General features: G+C 35.6%; 1 protein-coding gene across 3 annotated transcripts in view; it reads right to left on the bottom strand.

Moving 5' to 3' along the window:
• The window catches only part of MTA3 (metastasis associated 1 family member 3), a 139434-nt gene that overhangs the window by 114617 nt on the left and 9283 nt on the right, over nucleotides 1–15534 (bottom strand). The gene's annotated exons all lie outside the window — the stretch shown is intronic.

Raw genomic sequence — 15534 nt, 5'->3', positions numbered from 1 at the left:
AAAAAATTTAGATGAGGACATATGAAGGCACTTCATAAAGTTCATGGAAAGATTCATATTATCTTTTAATTCTATTTTTCCACAAACTTTATGAAGTACACTTGTATTTCAGCAAAATAAAAGTGTAATTCCAAAATAAAGGTAACCTGGAAGAACGAACAATAGAGAATAAACAAACGAATAAAACTAAAATAGAAATCTTAAAAAGGAGCTATATGTTATAAGGTGAACTTACATATAAAAGCACTTAGAATAATGTCTGGTGCTAAGTGTTGTCTGCTATTGTTAGTATTAAATCATTATCATAATTTAGTAAAAATCTAGACCAAAATGTTGTATAGTTTCTTTCTTTCTTTTCTTTCTTTTTTTTTTTTTTTGTCATTTTTGTGACCGGCCGCACTGCGCTCAGCCAGTGAGCGCACCAGCCATCCTTATGGGATCCGAACCCGCGGCGGGAGCACTGCTGCGCTCCCAGCGCCGCACTCTCCAGAGCATGCCACGGGGTCGGCCCAAAATTGTTGTATAGTTTCAACATGGGAAGGTAGAGGACAAGGAAAGAAGCTAAATTTATTTCCTAGTTCTAAGGAGAGAATAACTGTTGGAAAAATATTTTTAAATGTCTGTTTAAATGTAAGGGAGGCTTCCAGTCAAGATGGCAGAATAGATGGTCCCCAGCACCACTCTCTTCCACAAATCAACCAAGTTACAACTATTAAAAAGCAATGACAGCCAAGCTGGGGCCTCTAGACCTCAAGGGAAGAGGTCAAGAGACTACAGAATACATGAAGGCAGGAGAAGCCACAATGAGAGAAAAAAAGGATCTCTCCCACTATTTCTAGCCCCAGCGGCTTCAAGTCTGGCCCTGGTGAGCACATGGAGCAAGAGCTGGCAAAAGCCGTTGCTGTGCCCTTCCTAGGAAGTTGCTTGGAGGCAGCAGAGGAGAAGAGGTCCTTGGTGGCCCCCAGGCCAGTAAGCCCACTAACAGGGTTCCGGTGGACCCGCACATGGCCTGCCCCATGGGAAATGTTTGGAGTGCAGGCGGTGGGGGAGACGGGCCCACCAGTAGAACACACTGGGGCACAGCAAGGGCAGATGATCTGCCCTGAATCAGCACAGGACCACTCCGTAGAGACTGGTCAGGAATACAGATCTGCAGGAGGTACAGTTTGATGAAAAGACTCAGGGCCAGACCAGAGTTTCCACACAACCCACGGGTACAGGACCTCACAAGACCTGGAAATGCTTGCAAGGTCAACCATTAAAACCTGAGCTGCACAAAAAGCCTTCCCCAGGGAATCAGCAGCAAAGCAGCAATTTAGCTCAACTACAGGGCTCAAGTGCTGGTCCCCACAGGAAGTTTCCCCATTTTAGAAGTAAGCAAAGGACAACAAATTAGTTACAGAGCAGAGTTTAAGTGGTGGGAACAGCGACTAATCCAACATAGAACTGAAAGAAAAAACAAAATACCCACGGATCAGAGACAAATTCTGATATTAACTAGAAAAGGTCTCACACCACCAAAGAACACCTATAAAACCTAGAAGGACTGGAAGACCCCTGGGCTCCCAAGTCAGAGAGGAGGAGGGCTGTGGGCCTCAGCCATGCCCCCCCCACGACCACACCCAGCCCAATAAGACCACTGAGCCTCTGCAGGAAAAGCACCGAGCTCAGGAGTCAGGGCAGTGGGGGGCCAAGGGCTTCAGCCACACACCCCTGACATCTGCTTCTAGCCCAGCAATGACCAAACTGCTGCTGAAGCCCCCTGGTCTCCCCCACTGGAATGAGGGGGGTGCCATGGCCTAGACCAAGCCCCCCCTTTCCTACTCCTCCCACCCTATTTCCTTCTCCTTCCCCTTTCCCCCTCCTTCCAACTGCTCCGCAACATCTTAGAATGCAAAAAAATAATAATATCAATAAATAAATAAATTTTAAAAATATTTTTTTTAAAAAATGTAAGGGTATCTGCTTTATTTTCCTTATTGGGTTAACTGAGGGTTTCCTGGTTATAACACCAAGGTCAAGGGTTCAGTTCACCACCAAATAAATAAATAAACAAGTGCTTTTTTATTTTTCCCCCTACAAATTAATTTAGCAAAAGTTCAACTCAACATAAAATAGGAAAAAAATATAAACACAGTTCACAGAAAAGAAAATATAACTGGCTTTCTAAACACATGAAAAAATGTTCCACCTAACTCATAAGAACAGGAATATGTACCCTATGATTGTCCCCAACCGTATCTTGGAAGCTGATAGCTTGTTTTTATTTCATAGGTGGGACTTTGGACATTTGAGTTGAAATAAGTTAAGACTTTGGGGACAAAATGAATGTATCTGTATGTGAAAAGGACAGGAGTTTTGAGAGGGTCAGGGGCAGAATGCTGTAGATTGGATTCCCTTCCCCCAACCTCACTGAAGCTTAAATCACCACTGTAATTGTTGAGGGTGGGAAAACCTCTTATGGTAACTGAAAGGTGGGGCCTTGAAGAGATGATTAAATCATAGGACCACACTGTAGTGAATGCATTGAAAATGGTGGTCATGGGCATGGTTTGGAGGGCTTTAAAAAGAGAAAGAATAAGGAGCTTAGTCTGTTGCTCTCTCTGCTCCACCATTTTTGCAGAGTGATACCCTGCCATCACTGAAGTCACCACAGAAAGCCTTCACCAGATGTGTTCCCTGGACTTTGGACTTCCTAGCCTCTGAAATGGAAGCAATAAATTTCATTTTCTTATAAATTACCCAGTTCCAAGTATGTTGTGATAAGCAACAGAAACAGATTAATACAAGGTATAAATTGGTACAGCATCTGAGGCAAGCAATTTGGCAATATCTACCAAAGTTACAATGTATAACCTTTTGACCCCTCAACTCCAAATCTAGGAATCTATAGACAGATGCTATACTCTTACATGTGCTAAGTGATATACCCATTCTGCAGAACTGTTTGACAGCAAAAGTTAAAAACCAACCTAATCCTCCACCAGTACAGAGTGGTCAAATTACAGTACAAAGTGTGGAATCACATGCAGCCATGAAAAGAAAGTACTACTGTGGAAGGATCTCCAAGATAAACATGAAAAAAGTAAGGCCCAGGAAAAGTGCTATTGTATACCAGAAGTCTTCAAAAGGTAAACCTGAACTTCGTTAGGCATATATGAAAACATTCTAAGTGGTACAGGGAAACACAGGTTTGAGATCAACTCCCATGTGTTCCCACTGATCTGCCTGAGAACTAGCACAATGTCAAGGCATTGGGTGACCCTTTTTGTCTCACCTCAACTTTTCACAGCTGCTCTTCTCTAACATACAGGCATACCTCTCAACCACCCGAAATCTTAAGAGTATAGCATGGCAGAGCATGGGGAGTTAAAAACCTCCAGGGCAACAAGAAAGAGACCACATGTGACAAAACAGAAACACAATACAGGTCTTTGATAAGCCTTTTTTTCCCCCTACTGGTCAGTACAGGCATCGAACCCTGAACGTAGGTATTATCAGCACCACACTCTAACCAACTGAGCTAACCGCCAGTGCTAGAAACCTCTTTAATCAAGATATTAGGACAGTTTTGTATCTTATACACACTTCCATTTCAGAAAACTGTGGTATTAAAGTTGGGGTGTTTTGACCAGTGTTAGGATGTTAAGAATTCAGATATATTTGAGACTATGGCATCAGATATCTAATGAAGAGACAGGTAGATAAACAATTTTCATACTCAAAGATCTCACTTTTTCAAACCCCTGAATGGTGGTCAAAAAACACATAGTTCCTGAGAAAAGAGTCCTAAGAAAACAAAAACAAATAGTCTGTAAAAAATATTCAAGGCCTTTAGTCCATCACAGCAGGGCTCTGAGCATTATCCAGGAGTCTATCTTAGAATTCAGAAGAAAGTGGTTACCTTGGGGATATGTAGTACTTATTTATTAAAATTGGAAAAATAGGTTGGCAGGTTAGCTCAGTTGGTTAGAGCATGATGTTATAACACTAGGGTCAAGGGTCTGGATCTCTGTACCAGCCAGCCACCACGTAATAAAAGTAAAATAAATTTTAAAAAATAAAATTGGAAAAAAAGGAGTAATACTTTCTAACAGAAAGTGAGTGTGATGCAGCTGTCTGGTTTGTCAATGAGGACTGACTTTGCCATTAACATTACTGGTTGTTATTTTCCATAACTGAATACATTAAATCCACAATTCCAACAATTTGATAAAAATACACTTAAATACAGTTTATACAATACTTTATATATCAATTTACATCATATATTTAAATATATTTTTCATCACACATTGTACACATTTATTGAAATATAACTGTACCATATAATATGGACTATCAATACACATCAATTAAAAATTTTAAATAAAAAGACTTAAATGTAAATAAATATATATATATATATTTTAAGTACGCACAAGGTATAAGATTCAAACATTTTATCAGACATAAACTTAAAATGCAAAGGTATCATATTTAAATGAACAGTATTTCAACTTGCCCAAACCTTTCTGAATATATTGGTTTAATTAAGGTCCGTATGATTGTTGTTAGTTTTTTCTGTCAACTTAACTAAAGTATGTAGTTAGTCAATCAAAATCTAATAAAATAAAACATAATCAAATACGAAAGAATTAAATGTCCTTACTGAAAGCCAAGACTCTCAGAATAGGTTAAAAAAGACATAAACATGCAAACAAGAAATCCAGCTATATATGGATACAACTCTCAAACACAACTTACAAATTAAAAATTCTTCTCCCAGTGAGTGATAGAATCATCTTGCCAGATTTCATATAATATTCTATTAGGGTTTTGATTAGAATTTCATTAAAATTATAGACTAATTTGGGGACAACTCATTTACAATATTGAATAATCTTTTAAAGAATCAGCTTCTGATTTTATAACTTCTATATTTTCCTCTATTTCATTAATTTTTACTTTTATATTTCTTTCAAATTTATTTTATCTTTCTCTTCTATTTTAAGTTGAATGCTTGGCATTAATTTTTAATTTTTTTAAGGACCACCTAAAGAAACACTAGATTGTTTTTTTAAGGACTATTTTTGGAAGGCTTTAAATTTCCTTACAAGTGTCACTCTCACCTCATACTACAGGTTATGAAACAGTACTTTCATTGTCATTCATTTTGGAATCATTCACAACTGCAGTTTTTATTTCTTTAGCACAAAAGCTACTTATAAGCATTTTTTTAAATTTCCAAATTGAATAGTAACACTGATGGTTTTCCTTTTATTGTTAATTGTTTATCTATTGCCTTGTAAACAATGTTCTTGTATAGTTCCTGCTTTTTGGTAATTGTTAACGTTTTCTCTGAGCCTCAAAATGTTATGAGCAACACCGTCTATTAACAAGTGAACTTATTCAGACACATCTTTTGTCACTGATATGTCTGGACTCATTCTAGCCATCTTATTTTATATTTACCATATTTCTTATTGTTCTTTTTCCTACTTCTATTGAGTTGGCGTTTGTTTGGGCCTATTTTAAATTCTCTATTAATCTAGTAACTTAGTGCTGGCCAGTTAGCTCAGATGGTTAGAGTGAGGTGTTGATAACACCAAGGTCAAGGGGGTTCAGATCCTTATACCAGCCAGCCACCAAAAAAAAAAAAAAATCTAGTAACCTAGATAAATAAAATCTAATGACTCATTTGTATCTTTCCATTGGTTATCCTTAAATTGTTAAGAGATAACTAATATAGTGACAATTCTATTGAATAATACCTATAACCTTCCCTTTCTCCCAAATATCAGACTTGGAGAAGATTTTAACTTTCCCTCCCTATTTCTAATGTTCAGATAAAAATAATCTGGATTTTATTTCTAAATGATTGATATATGTCATACTTTTCATGTGTTGAAAAAAATACGCTCATTTCGTCTTTCATACTGTTATTGAATTCTCAACTTAAAAGAACTTGCTTTTGCCACACTCCCCTGACATCTACACCCAGCCTGGCAATGACCAAGCCACTGCTGGAAGCCCCCTGGTCTACTCTGTGGGAATGTGGGGGATGCTACAGACCTCAATCCTGCCTCTCCTCCTTCCTCCTTCCTCCATCACATTTCCTTCCCCTTTCCCCTCTCCCTTTCCCTCCCAACTGCTCCACAACAACATCATAGAATGTTTAAAAAAATATTAATAAAAATAAAGTAAAAAAAGAAAAAAGAAAAAAATACCTTCATTTGGTCTTTCACATTCTTATTGAATTGTCAACTTAAAATAACTTGCTCTACTAGTATCTAAGATCTCTGTTCCTCATTCCTGTGTCAATAACTTTCTTTCCAAAAACTTTATAGTATCCTCTGTTTGTCTTTGGTGTTCCAAAAGGATGTAGCTGTCTTTTTTTCATTCACTCTGAAGATTCTAATCCTTCACCTCTTAGGAAATATTCTTTTTAATAATTTCTACCTTTCTCTCATTTTTTTTTTTTTATTGCTTAAATCTTATGGCTTCTGGACACATCTTCTAAGTCTCTTAATATATCTATCATATTTTATATTTGTGTTTTTGTTCTATATTCTGAGATATTACCAAAATTTTTTAATTTTCCATATCAATGTCTATATTATTCAGCTATTCTATTATTTTTATCTTAAAAGGCATTTTTTAATTTTGCAAAACACTTTCTTACTGACTTTTCTCTACTTATAACTGTTCTTGCTTTGTAGAATCAATATGTATGTGCATGCCACAAACATATAAATTCACAAAAATAACTATAAAATTTTACTTTTCATGTATTTGTTTCAAAATTGGGGTTATACCTTGCATATTTATGTATTTTTAATTCAACTATATATTATACTATCTATGTATTTTTATACATACATATATAGTCTATTTCATTCATTTATATGGCTATAAGGCATTCTAGAATATGTACAGTAAAGGTAATTTTGTTCAGTTTAATACCCTACTTCTAAACATTTAGGTATCTAATTTTTTCCACTAGAAAGGCACATTTTTTTTTAGCACTTGTCTATGATTACTACCCAGTAATCAAAATACTAAGTTTTAATTTTGCTTGATACTGTCAAATTCTCCTTTACATTCCAGGTCAAGACAGTGTCAAGCCTAAGGTGAATATAAATAATCTTAACTTTTTTACTGCTTAGAACTTTAACCTCTAATTTTGGGGAATTAGGGAAAACATTAAGAGATTTTTTCTTAATTTGCTCATACTGAGTACCTTCCCTATTCCCAGCATTGTGGTGAATGTTAGAGACTGTATTAGTGAATAAATGAGAGAGTTTTACTAACAGTTCATTGTAGTGGTTCTTGATGGGTGCTCTTCCATACCCTAAGGAGTCTTTTGGAAATGAGGTAGGGGAAAAGCTTGCTAATCACAATGACTGGTAAGTGCTACTGGCATTTCAAGGTAGAAGACAAGAATGTCAGATATCCTGTAGATATATAGGTATACAGCACAGGATAGCTGAGTACCAAAGATTCACTTGACTTTCAAACATTTCTCTGGACTTCCATAGATGTGAAAAACATGATTCTGCTCCTTGAAACTGGAGCCTACTTCCATTTTATGTATGTGACCACAAAGTATTTTGGGCATAGTTTTAGTAAAACTGAATTTTCCAGGAATGCAGCCATCACAGAGAGAAAAGACTGTATTTTGTTTTGCTCAGAACTTTACCAATAGTAATTTACCATTTTAAAAAAAGTCTCAGTAATAAAAATTAGAGTTCCTAATACAACATAGTCTACATCTATAACTGCTGCATTGCTAATGATTCTATGTTACATGCAAGCATTTACAATTTAATTATGTCTTCCAGTATAGTCATGCCCCAGAATTTATACATATGAAATATAGTATATATTATTCTATTATATATTCTACTACTATTTTTTTATTTCTCTCAATTAGAAAATAAAACTGAGTTTTGATTTAATTTGGTTTTTTATATTATATGTATAAGTTGTCCTATCAATAAATTTCACTTCAGAATAGTAAAGAAGGCATTTTCCCTGATTTGTGTTCACTGTGGCCAAAAATCATTCATAGAGAAAATACTCAGTGTGAGGCAACAGTGCAAGATATCTTCACTTTAGTAAATCTGTCAAAAGAAAAATGAAATTTAAAGAAAACTATTAGCTCCTTAAATAATTTTATCAGGCAGCCATAAGCTTAGATAGTGATTTAAAACTGTCACTGAAAACATACAAAAACAAACACAAAAGTCAAGGGTTCAGCCAGCCCCACCCCACCCCCACAAAAAAGAGAAAATATACAAAATTAGAAAAATGATTATGATCCTGTTCCAGATAACTGCTGCTGAGTTACAAATCATCCCAACACTTGGCAGCACAAAACAATAACTATTTTCTTTTGCTCACAGGTTCAGTGGGTAAGGAATTCAGACGGGGCAGAGCACAGGAGTCTTTTCTCCAAAATGACTGAGGCCTCAACGAGAAGACTCAAATAGTTGGGGCTGGATCATTTGGTAGCTCCTTCGGCCACAAGTCTCGCACCTGGACTCGGCTAGGACTATCAACCACAAAATGCATAAACATGTCCTCTCCATGTAGCTTGGTCTTCTCTTAGCATGGTGGCTGAATTCCAAGCAGGAATATCCTGAGAGCTAACAATGCAAGAAACCAGGAAGAAGCTGTATGGCCTGCTATGACCTAGCCTTGGGAGTCACGGCACTTTTACTTCTACTGTATTGTATTGGTCACAACCCCACCGAGATCCAAGGGAAGGAGACATGGGCCCCACCTCCCAATGGAAAGAGTCTCAAAGAATTTGGGGACCATGTTGTATAACCACCACAGACTCTTTTCAGTTAACAAAGGAGCTAAAACAAAACACCTGGTAACTTGGCTATTCTTCAGTTTTATTCTCCTGGCAAATTTAAGGCTACAAACATTTGTGGAGCAACTACCATAAACAAGACGGAGGCTGGAAAGATGATCAAGACTATGCACTCAGAATGCACCATGTGTCAACGCCACGAAAGCAAGCCAGAAAGAACCGAGCAGATGTTTTCGAAACATCCAATTTCAATAGTCTGAAGCAGCAATCAGTTGTGATTCCTGGTTCTCAACCTTTAAAAAGAGCAGGCTGGCCAGTTAACTCAGTTGGTTAGAGCTTGTAGCTGATAATACCAAGGTCCAGGATTCGATCCCTGTACTGGACAGTCACCAAAAAATAAATAAATAAATAGAGGTGCCAGTTTTTTAATAAAAATCTCTTTTTAGTCTGAAGGACCTATGAAACATATTAAAAACATTGTACATCCTTTTAATAATTCTTAATCATACACTGCATGAATCTCAAAAAGTAAGTTCCCAATATGCCCTTTGACACCAAAACTTTTAACAGGAATGCAATTTTATAATGACTCAGACCAAGATGTGATAAGAACTGGGTACAGAAGTCACCTCACCTTTTATCTGAAACAAATCATAACCTTATTTACCTAATAATATTACCATACCCTGAAATGTCTCATTATTTAAAATTTTAAGAATAATGTCAACACCATTTTCTGATCCTACTTAACAATAATACAAAAATTCCAGAATCATCAATAAATTGGTAAACTGCATGAACAAGACTTAAGGTAGGCAGGATCAGTTTCTCCCCAATTCTCTACCAGAGCCAATTCTGGTTCTATAATTCTGAATAGGTAGAAATAAATCTTCCCATCTTCTTTCCTTTTCTCTTTCCACAAAGGTCCAAGTGTGTGGGTGTTGGGGTAGAGAGGCAAGGCAAACAGAATGAGCATTAGTAAGTAAAAGAACTATTTCGCATTCATTTTATTTTGTTTTCTCATTCTATTTCTCCTGTATGTCCCAACAGCAGCCCAGAGCAAGTGACACAACTACTGAAAAGGTGAGAAGAAAACTCTAAGGAAGAGAGCTCTAAGTGAAGCAAACACCTTACCTTTGGTCAAGCAGGTTAAAGATGAAGGTGACACTAATTTAATTTCCTTAAGTTTACATTTAAGAATCACAATCTAAAATATGCAAAGGTAGGCTATAAAGAGTGCCAATTAAATTCTTCATTTTCAGAGTCCATCAGTCCTGAGAACGATATGTTTACCCTAAACTGGCATTACTTCTTTAATCCAAAATTCCATTTCCAGTAGATTAAGAGAACTAAGATTGCTTTTATAACACAAAGTATGGCTTGGTCCGAAGGTAGTAAGTTATTTCAATTGATTGTTCATAGTCAGTTACAGATCAACCTCCCTATTCTGCTCTTTCCCCCTTTCACTACTGTACTTGACTAGTCTAAAAAAAAGAAAAAAATTTTAAAATTTTTTTAAAAACACAAAGTACGTACTCTGGCTTTTAGCAAAATTACCTTCAAAAGAAAATTTGGGTTAGAGCCTGGCCCTCTAACACTAAGGACACAGGTTAGGATCCCTGTACCAGCCAGGAATCCAAAAAAAAAAAAAGAAAAAAAAGAAAAAGGAAAGAAAATTGGTAACAAGTACTCAAGTCAGATTTCTTTTTTTAACTCTTAGGAATAAACCACAAAATAGGGACTGGCCAGTTAGCTTACTTAGGAGAGCATGGTACTGATAACACCAAGACCAAGGTCAAAGGTTTGGACCCCCGTACCAGCCATTGCCAAGGAAAAAAAAAAAAAAAAAAGAATACACCACCACAAAATAATCCAATCTACTAAACACACATGGCAATCTAGGTGTAGCACCACCCTCTCAAAAGATTTGCAGAGTTTGTCCCCTAGTACCCAGACTGTTGTCGCCAAGGCCATTTCCTAGTAAAGGGAACTAGGGCTCTGTGGAGAGCAAGCAGATTTGGAGAAAGAAATGTAAAAGTGTGCCAGGGTCATTTCAAAATGACTCTAGAGCCAACCTCATAAATCTCCCTGCTGAAGATGGGACAACTTGAGTATCAATAAGGATAATAATTGATAATAAATATCAAATATGTCTAAACCATGAGTTCATGATGAAACTTAAAAAAGAAATGAATTGGGGGGCTGGCCAGTTAGCTCAGCTGGTTAGAGTGCAGCCTTATAACACCAAGGTCATAGGTTCAGATCCCCAAACCAGCCAACCACAAAAAAAAAAAAAAGAAATGAATTGGTGATCTTTGCAAGATGCCAGGCAACCACCTCATTATTTTTGAAAACTGGCAACTAAAATGAGGAAAAACGCATCAAGGACTTGACCTGCCTTTCCTATAAGATACTTACTTAATAGCTGATGGAGGCAATATTTTCTTCATACAAATATTGCACATAAAAATTGAGGAGACGATAGAATTCAAAGCATAATTTTTGTAACTTTAATAAATTAACAGATTAAGACAATAGTCAATCAATCAATGGCTGATGACATTACAAAAAGATAACTAAAAAAAATTTTTTTATTTTTTGCTATAAGAGGGCGTTAGCAAATTCTGCAAAATCTGAATAAAGTCTGCAAATTAGATATTAGTACCATAAAAAAGATGCTGATAATCATGCTGAGTTTAGATAAGTGAACGTCCCTGTTTTTAAAAAGATATACACTGAAGTATCTTTAGAGGTTAGGGGAAATATGTCTTCAACTTATTCTCAAATGTTTCCAAAACAGTAATAATATGTACATGCCATATGGGCCAGCCAGCAAAAAAAAAGTTAAAACATTTTTAAAAAGATAGAATAACAGAGAAAATATGGTAAAATTTCGACAATTGGGGAATCTGGGCAAAGGGCATGTGGGATTTCTTGGTACTATTTTAAATAATTTTTCTGTAAATCTAAAATTATTTCACAAAAAAATATTTACAAAAACAGAGGCAACAAAACATTATGGCCTCTTGATAGAAATATACAACACTACCAACGAAGTAATCTGGCACCTATCTACCTCCCCCACCAACAAAAAAAAGAAAAAACCTGGACCTGAACAAGCCTCTACAATCTCAATCTAATTACCCATCGACAGAGAAACATGGTAAAGGACACTAGAGAAATACAATAAACAAAATCCAGACAGAAGGAAACTACAGAAAAATAACTTGATGTCTTCAACAAAGTATTGAGAGAGAGAGAATAAGAATGTTATTTGTAAATTAAGAAGTATGCCCACAAAAACTTGTACAAAAGTGTTCATAGAAGCATTATTCATAATAGTCAAAAAATGGAAACAACCCATACATCCATGTCCATCAACTGATGAATGGATAAACAAAATATGGAAATCCATACAATGGATATTATTCAACTATAAAAAGGAATGAGGTAATCATTTACTCTAAAATACGGATAAACCTTGAAAAAAATCATGCCAAGTAAATAAAACCCAGTTATAAAGACCACAAATTGTATGATTCCATTTATACGAAATGTCCAAAAAAGGTAAATCTGTAGAGACATAAAGTAGATCAGTGGTTGCCAGGAGCTAAGAGGAAGAGGAAGTAACTGGTTTCTTTTGGGGGTGATGAAAATATTCTGAAACTAGACAGTGGTGCTCGTTGCACAGCTTTGTGAATACACTAGAAACCACTAAACTGCGCATTTTTATATGTTAGATTTTATGCTACGTAAATCGTAACGCAATTAAAAAAAAAATGGACAGGGGAAAAAAGAGACTTAAGAGTCCTATCAACCAATCATAATTTATGAACTTTATTTGGATCCCAATTTAAACAAACTATAAAAAAGAAAAAAGACAGTAAGAGAAATGTAAAAACTAACTGGATATAATACTAAGAAATTATTTATGTGGGATTATAATGGTATTATAGTTACGTTTAAAGAGTTCTAAATGATAAATGGATGCTAAAATTCCTAAATTAAAGTTTGATCGAGAACAACGTATTTATAGTTGCCAAGTATCTCCCCAAAATAACCTACTGAATACAAAGAGATACCACCTTAACCACCTCATCAAACCTAATATCACCAATATTAGGACAAACCTATTTACGTGCTCCTAATACAATTCACTGAGAAAGATGCAACATCACTTCTGTGGCATCCCCCTCAAAATATATATCATCTGAATGTAATTGTGAGGAGACATTAGATAAAAATAAATTGAGACTATTCTTCAAAATAACTGGCCTGTCTTCTTCAAAAACGTCAAGGCCAAAAGACATAAAAAAAGACTGAGGAACTGATCCATATAAAAGAGATATGACAATTAAAAGCAACATGTGAGCCTGGATTTGATCCTAGACTAAGGGAAAAATTCAATGTTAGGACAACTGATAAAATTTGAATATGGACTGTGAATAAGAGAATAGTTTTGTGTAAATATTAGATTTCCTGACTTGTTTATTGTATAGTGGTTATGTAAAAGAATTTTCTTGCATTTAGGAAAAACACACTGAAGTCTCCAACTTACTCTCAAATGGCTCACACAAAAACAAATGAATATGTATGTATGATATATAGAATTATAAAGCCAATAAGACAAAATTTAACAATTGTTGAATCTGGTTAAAAGGCATGAGAATTCCCTGTATATCTGTGGCACTTTAAGTCTGAAAGAGGACATTATCTTTTAGAAATGCATACTGAAATATTTACAGATGAAATGGTAAGATTTCTCTGATGCACTTCAAAATAATCAATCACAGTTGGTCAGGTATTGATAACTGTTAACACAGAGTGATGGAAACACCAGGTGTATTGTATTCTTCTCTCTACTTACATATGTTTGAGGTTTCCTGCAATAAAAAGTTTTCAAAAGAATCTATAATGAAAAGAGTTTTTTAAATGGAGAAACTAAGGATCGGGAAAAGTAAGTGGCACCCACAACCAGGGATCCAGTTTTGTACTGGTTCTAATATAGTACACTCTCTCCATTAATTCTCTCTTAAAATCTCTTCATAAAACGTGAACTCTTCATATAATTTAATGTGCTCTCTGCACCTGAAATCTTAATCAATACAAAAGAAATACAGTAGACCCCCAGTGGGAGTTTAATTCATATATTAAGCATATTAAGAGATTAACAACTATAACTAATAATAAAACAGAACAATTATAACAACATACCAGCATCACTATTCTTGCACTTTGGGGCCATTATGAAGTAACATAAGGGTTACTTGAACATAAGCGCTGTGATACTACGACAGTCAATCTGATAACCAATGTGGCTACTAAGTGTCCAGTGGGTGGGTGGAGTAGACAAGAGTGGAGATGCTGGACAAAGGGATGATTCACCTCCAAGGCAGGACAGCATGAGATTTCATCACACTACTCAAAACAGCCACAATTTAAAACTTATGAAAAAAAACTGAGGTTAAAAAAAAAAAAAGGGCTGGCCATTTAGCTCACTTGGTTACTTGGTTAGAGCATGGTGCTGATAACACCAAGGTCAACTGTTCGAATCCCAGTACTGGGCAGCTTCCAAAATTAAAAAAAAGAGAGAGATTGAAAAAAAAAAAAAAACTTACAAATTGTTTATTTCTGGAATTTTCCATTTAATATCTTCAGACCAGAAGTAACCAAAACCAGAGAGAGTAAAAATGCAGATAAGGGGATAATAACTGTACAGTAAGATATATCTAACTCTACCATACTTTAAATAGTTACCTTTGAGTGAAATCAACAAATAATGGATGAAAACACATAAATGTAATAAAAGCAATCTACCCAAAGAGATGATCTACAAATCCCTGAGGAGGTAAAAAACAAACTGACATTCTTTGTTTTTGGTGGCTAGCCAGTACGGGGATCCAAACCCCTGACTTTGGTGTTAAAGCACCACTCTCTAACCAACTGACCTAATCAGCCAGCCCTCCAACTGACATTTATTAAGGACCCATGAGCTTGTTCCTTACGTCACTTAATCCTCACATCAACACTGGTGTCATTTTTTTCCCTTTTTTTTTTGGCAGCTAGCAGGTAAGGGGTTCTGAACCCTTGACCTTTGATGTTATCAGCACCACACTCTCTGAAGTGAGCTAACAGACCAGATCAATTTTTGTTTAATTATAGTAAAATAAAGTACTTATATTCCACATATGCCTTCTTTCCTAAAATTTACATCACTTTGTTTTAGTGTGTTTGTTGTTGTTTTGAAAAATCAAAAGGGCTAAAATATGTCAAAGCTGTTGACTGGCAAAAAAAACCAAAAAAACAAAAAACAGACATAATAAAGATTAAACTACAAAGAGCCAAGAGCCAAGGGTTGCTTTTACAGGAATTCTCCATATCTAGATGTCACTTTGTACTTCTTTTTTTGGCAAACTTTTATTTTCATACAAACCTAATGCTATAAACATGTCATAATAAATACTTAAAATAAAAATCTAAATATTACCCAGTTGTTTTATTAGAGGGGGAAAAAATGTCCTCTAAAATAACAACAAAGTATAAATTTCCTATCTGTTCCCTCAAAAAACCACCACTGAAAACAGTAGATGGCAAGCACTGGTTGGTTAGCATCAGGTGGTTAGAGCATGGTATTATAACACCAAGGTCCAAACCCCGTACTGGCTAGCTGCAAAAAAAAAAAAAAAAAAAAGTAGATAGCAAAACACCGCCTTAATTGTTTGCTAAAGCCT

The sequence above is a fragment of the Cynocephalus volans genome, chromosome 14 (genome assembly GCF_027409185.1).
Source record: "Cynocephalus volans isolate mCynVol1 chromosome 14, mCynVol1.pri, whole genome shotgun sequence".
NCBI lineage: Eukaryota > Metazoa > Chordata > Mammalia > Dermoptera > Cynocephalidae > Cynocephalus > Cynocephalus volans.
Note: the sequence above shows the minus strand (reverse complement) of the source record. Positions and strands in the feature narration are given on the sequence as shown.